The 6,047-nt window shown below is 45.1% G+C and overlaps 1 protein-coding gene across 9 annotated transcripts in view; it reads right to left on the bottom strand.

The window, feature by feature from the left end:
* Positions 1–6,047, bottom strand: part of Naaa (N-acylethanolamine acid amidase) — a 65,522-nt gene that overhangs the window by 6,142 nt on the left and 53,333 nt on the right. Inside the window, exon 13 of one of the 9 annotated variants that reach the window (XR_002819386.1) lies at positions 1,869–1,887. The exons of 7 other annotated variants lie outside the window; for them this stretch is intronic. The gene's annotated coding sequence lies outside the window, so the exon portion shown is untranslated. Of the gene's footprint in view, positions 1–1,868; positions 1,888–2,374; positions 2,541–6,047 lie in introns of those variants that run through there. One more of the 9 variants, XR_002819387.1, reaches the window with a different exon arrangement.

Below are 6,047 nucleotides of genomic sequence, written 5' to 3'. Positions count from 1 at the left end.
AATTTAATTTGGCCAAATATTTGAGTGCACTCTTGATTTTTTTTAAAGGGGTTTATGTGTCTGTGTGTCTATGAGTTTGTGTGTCTTTCAATGAACAGCTGTTCCTTTTTTTCCCTTGTTTGATGATCTATTGTTAATATTTTTATCAATAGGACTTTTTCTTTTCAATAGGCTGATGACTTTCGTTAAACAACAATTGGATGCCATTAAAATGTAACCTATTCAGGTTCATTATCACAGGCTTGAGATGGCTGAAAGGGAAAACTGCGCTGGAATTCAACCAGCTTATGATAATGAAGGTCCAGAGACCTCTTAGTTCTCCCACCCTTGGTGAGATGGTCAGGCTAGCCAGAGACGGGTAATGAGGGGCATACACAAGACACCACTCACCACCTAAGACAGGAACAGGACCTTCTGCCATCCTAGTCTCCTATGACGGGTAAGGTTTGAGTCGGGTCCATGTAGAGGACGCCTTGACCTAAGACAGGCACTGCCCCCTCAAGGGAATCAGCCATCAAAGAAGCCATATTTTATATACATATATAAAAGTAAAGGGGGATCTGTGGGAGGCCATTAACTGGTGTCCATTTTATAGTAGTGTCAGCCGTCTTCTTAACTTTCTATTCCCCTGCTGAGTTGTTTATGGTCCTTCTCACCTTGCCCATTCCCCATGAATCACGTGCTATTCCCCAGGGGTTGCACCTTCCCCAGTGCCTAGATACCTGCTGACCCCTAGAGCTGAGACTTCCTCATTCCATCACCCCCTATATATACCCAACACCTCCCCTGAATAAATGGGACTTGATCAGAATCCTGTCTTGTCCTCGTTTCTCATGTCTCCTGTCCGTTGTCCCCTCTTCAATTCCCTGCTCCTCCCCCAGGTGACCTTCATTGACTGACCCACTGGTTCAGGACAAGAAAATAGGCAGAGCTTGGACTATAGCTCAATGGTACAGCATATGCTTAGTGTGTACACTGCCCTGGGATCCATTGCTAGCACCGAGAAGAAAGGAAAGAGAGAGAGGGGCAGGGGGAATGAAAAGGGAGAGGGGAAAGAAGGGGAAGGGAAAGGGGAGGGGAGGAAAGAAAAGGTTGTTGGGCATCTCTGGGAAAGTTGTCCTTGCTGAAATAGTTACACAAAAGAAACATTCCTGTTTCTATTTGGCATTGTCATTCCTGGAACTGTGGCCATCACCTAAGGAGGAGGAAGGGAAGTGGCTGAGTTATATAGGCAGTGTCCTGAGGGTGGAAGAGGAAAGTGGGGTAAAGGAATGAATGGGACAATGGCCAAGGGAGGAGGCACTTCTTTCTTCTTCCCTTTTTCTTTTTTGCTTTCCTTCCTTTCCTCTCCACACTCTGTCTTTCTGTGTTCCTACAGGGGCTCAGGCAGCACAGGTGGGTATGAGGGTGAGGGTGGGGGTGGGGGAAGCAGGTGTCTGATGCTCTCCTGGTCATGTGGTAAGGACAGTGTGGAGGTGAGAGTGAGCTAGCGAATGTGACCTTCATTCCCTTGAAAGCAGCAAAGAATGAGACTTTGGGGAAAGGACAGGAATATCTAACCCTCCCTGAGAAAGGGGGAAAGGCAGCAGCTGGCCTTGAGCCATCACATTGCCTGGAGCCTTGTCTGGAGCAACCAGACTGACAGAGCCTGGGTCCGCCCGTGGTGGACGTTGGCTGTGTGGGACCAAGTATGGCTGAGTCTTCCACCCACAGCAGTGGGGGCAAAACAGCTTAAAATGCACAGCGCCCGCACCGGCCCCACCCCTGCCCCCTGGGTGCGCTGAGCCTGTAATGGAGTCCCAGGGCGGTGGCTCGCGCCTGTAATCCTAGTACTTGGGAGGCAGGAAGCAGGAGGATCACTACTCATGTGGGCTGTGTAATGAGACCCTGCACACAAAAAAAAAGAAGAAAGAAAATGACATTTTATGAATTATCTAAATTTTATATAATAAAGAACACAAAAACATGTTTATTTCTTGATTTGAAAAAAACAATAAATATACAAGGGCCAGCTAAATAGCTCAGCAGATGAATGCACCTGCAAGCAGGCACAGGGGCCAGGGGTTCAATCCCTGGGCCTGCCATCTGGCTCCACCCCTGGGACCCACTGAGATGGCAATTGAGACTGGGCATGGTGGTAGGAACCTGTAATCCCAGCTCTTGGGAGGCTGTAAACAGGCGTATCACCATGAGTCTGATCTAGTAGTGAGACCCTGAACACCCTACAGATCCTTCCCTAAATATATAAATAAATAAATAAGATAAATATATAGCTAGGCTTCATGAGACTCTGGAGGCAGGAAGAGGGAAGGCAGGCTGGTGATTGCAAGTTGTACTGGAGGAAGAGCAACAAGAACACCGCTTTGTGCCTTTAATTATTCCTACATCAAGAAATGCTACTATTTCATGTGCTCCAAAATAATTATATTCAACAAGCAGTAGGGGAGGTGGTAAAACCGTATCAGTTTGTATGAATTCTAGGAAAGCAGGGAAGTAAATACCTTATAGATGATGACACAGATCCTTTGTTGGAGAAAGAGCTATGAATGAAAAACCTAGGATGGTCTGTGGAGATTGACTGAACTAGCGAAGTCATGAATATGGACCTCTAAGAATCCATACTGGCTTATGGTTTTGTGAGTCACCATCAATCTGTGGTTCCATATTACCACTGGAGGGGGTCTGCCGGTTAGCTCAGTTGTTTAAGTGCCTGCTTATGCAAATGCAGTCAGGCACAGGATACCTTGGTTGGATCCCCAGCTCCACATGCCTCACCAGACCTGCCTTTAAGGCAGCCTGAGCCAGCCAAAAAAAAAAGCCCCCTCCCCATATTACCACAGAAGATTGTATCCATATTTGGAGGAGCTTCCTCAGAATGGAGATAAGGACCACAGCTTGGCCCACTGAGTAGGTTCTTGACCCAGCAGGGAAAAAGAATTTCAGGCCTCAAGAAGCACAGAAGAGTTTATCAGGCAGAGCTGGGGAACAGGAGAGCAGGAGAAGACTGCAGCTGCAGTTCCTGGTGGGTCCTTCTGCAGCAGGTTTCTGCATCAGTCAGCTTTCCCACCATGGACACACAACACCCAGCACCACAAGTACAATGAAGAGATGTTTGTTTTCTGGGAGTCAAAGCTGAGGAACAGCAGCAGAGAGCAGAGGCAGAGGGGCAGAGAGTGTCCTCTGCAACCCATCTAGACACAGCTGCAGGTGTCTTCGCTCATCCACTCTGCAGCTCCAAAGCCCCTCGGGTTAACAGAGCTAAGCTTAACCAGCATGTGCTGACTGGGCTGATCACATGTAGCACCCGCTGAAGTGAGCCATTATCGCAGTTCTATTTTCTACAGCTCTGATGGAATCCATAGAGCTGGAGGAGCCTTCACTTCCCATGAGACAGAGAACTGTTCTTTCTTGGGAAGGAAGGGGTCCCTTGGTTTCCAAGAGGGAAACTCGCTCCTGTCGCAGGGTAGAAACCTCACCAGGAGAAGGAGTTCAAGGCTCTACTTTTCCTGGAACCCAGGCAACTGTGTTTGCAGACTTCTAGGCATCACTGCAGGGGCTCTGGACCTGGATGTTGTGAAAGCTGGAAATCAATGGACCCTACAAACTGAAAATTTGACAGTCTTCTCTTGGCATCCTTAGTCATAAGGAGGGATGAGAGAGACTAGGTACATTTAGACCTAACAAACCTGATTTCTTCCTACCTTTTCCTCCATTTTGGTGAATACACACCACATTCTTCACATGGCTATAAGATTTAGGGATACAACAAAACACAAATTCTGACCTAAAGGTGACAAAGACTTGAGTTTACATTCTCCACGAAATAAAGAAAGCCCAGAGGTAGCTACCTGCATGGCTGGTTGAGCAGCTCAGCTATGTCTACTCTTGCTGCCCTCTGCAGGTGTTCTCTACTGCTCAGAGGAGTGATATGATCATGTTCACTCTGAGTGCGGGAATCCAAAAGCAGGCACAGATAGGCATAAGCGTTCTTCACCTGACACGCTCTTTATCAGAGCATGTCAGCAGCTGTCTTCCACAGCTATTTCCCCCACTAAGCAACTGTCTTCCACATTTTTATGTCTCCTTGATCACCTAAATCTAGTTGCCAGGGAGGCTGGGAAGAGAGTCCCAGATATGTTCAGCTTCTATTGGCACAAAAATGAGGGAGGTGAGTGCCCGAGGGGCAGGAAACTCTCAGTGTTTGCCACAAACAGATACTCATGTAGGATAAGCAAAAGCCATGGGAACTGATGGGGAAAGCAACGGGAATAGAAAATGGGACAATGATAGGATGAGCCATATACCCAGGATCAACGAGCTCAAAGTCTATGATCATGTCCAGGTCACCAAATACTCAGTGAACTTGTGTACATCCTGGGAAGTGTTTCATAAGATAATAGTGACAGTGACAGGTATACTAGGGACAAAAGGATAGTTATTAGAGTGGCTGAAGACCCACGACCTGCCAGTGGACAGAGAAGATTCATAATGCTGGCACTGAGTACCAGCCCAAATGTGGAGATCTTCTGGGAGAATAAGTGAATTCTTTTTAAGAGGCTAAGAAATTAGCATCTTATACTTCAAAGCAAGGAAGTTTGGATATAATGAAACATGTAGGAACATTTTTGTAGAAAACATATGAGTTGTGGTTCACAACCAAAGTATTGAAGAGAGCAATATCTTTTAAAAGATATGGCTTGAAGTGTGGGGACAGATGGAGGCAGCATGAAGCTGGGATGGATAAAGGAATAAAAATCAACTTCCTGTAAGGTTTCCATTCCCCACACTAGCAAGATGACAGGAATTAATGAGGATGGGAAATCAGAGATCAAGAGAAAGACTATGCTTAAAGTTAGCTGGCTCGGTGAGGTATTGCTCTAGTGTCAAGCAAATCAGCCTCCCCTCTTTTTTTTCAAGAAAATGGAAGATTGAAGAGACTAAGGTGAAGAAAATGACAAGAATTAGAATGTGGTGAATTGCCAGGAATCTCCCTCTGTTTCTAGGCATGTAGGTCATCTCCCTGGTCATCTACCCAGGCTATTGATAGAACACAGCCATCCAACTTAACTTTCCATGTTGTATTGCCTGCCATCCATTCATGTCATGACAACTCCAAGTCCTTCAAGAGGGTCTGATTGATCCTTTCAGGTCAGGTGGAGTCTGCTCAATCCAGGTAATATCTGGGAGTCCCTATTGTGTGTTGTAAGTGTGGCTCTGAGGAGCACTCTGCTGAATTGGGAAAAGGGATGCTTCCAAGTGGAGATGGCCTTATGTGCTGTGCAGGCCTCCCCGGTACCTGCTGTAGCACTGACCTCAGGCAGGACTAGGGTAGGACATAGATAACTCACTGTTAAAATGTCTGAGCTGAATGGCTCCTATTTGTCTTTTGGAATTGGGAAGCCAAATAAGACCTTGGAACCCACTTGTCAAAATGCTGGGGTTAGGAAGATTATAGATATAAGATAAAAGAAAAGAAAGGGAGAAAGAAATCTAATTTAAGGGAAGAACATTCATTACTTTTCTTTTTTTTTAGTCTTCCAACAGTTTATTGGAAAGAATGTAGACATTTAAAACAATCCCACTGTCATGAACATAAATTGAGGTTTTTCAGCTAGGGTACAAGCTGAATCAAAAACAAATAAAAAATCCAATAGTGTATTAACCTTTCCATTCATTTGCCATACTGACAGTGCAAATACAAATCTGGTTTAAGTGTATAGACTCCCAAGCCAACAATGTACAGCTTTCTTCGTCCTCCATGCTGAGAGATGTAAAAGCTTAAGGGCCAAATAATACCAAATGTATAGGCTTCAAAAACCATCTAAGTTAAGGGCATTCACTAGTTTTAGCTAAGATACATCTGGAACACTGACAAGTAATCACTTACATACAATAATGAGAAATAAGTTTTTTGAAAAATAAACTTTAGTGGAACAATTCTGAAAGGTACACCAAAGGAATGGCTGGTTATAAGTTTAACATATCAGCCAATTTTGAGTCCATATCTAAAATATAAAATTTAGTTATGTTCCCTATGCTGAGAACTT

Source organism: Octodon degus, unplaced genomic scaffold, assembly GCF_000260255.1.
Source record: "Octodon degus isolate 3935 unplaced genomic scaffold, OctDeg1.0 scaffold00305, whole genome shotgun sequence".
Classification (NCBI taxonomy): Eukaryota; Metazoa; Chordata; class Mammalia; order Rodentia; family Octodontidae; genus Octodon; species Octodon degus.
Note: the sequence above shows the minus strand (reverse complement) of the source record. Positions and strands in the feature narration are given on the sequence as shown.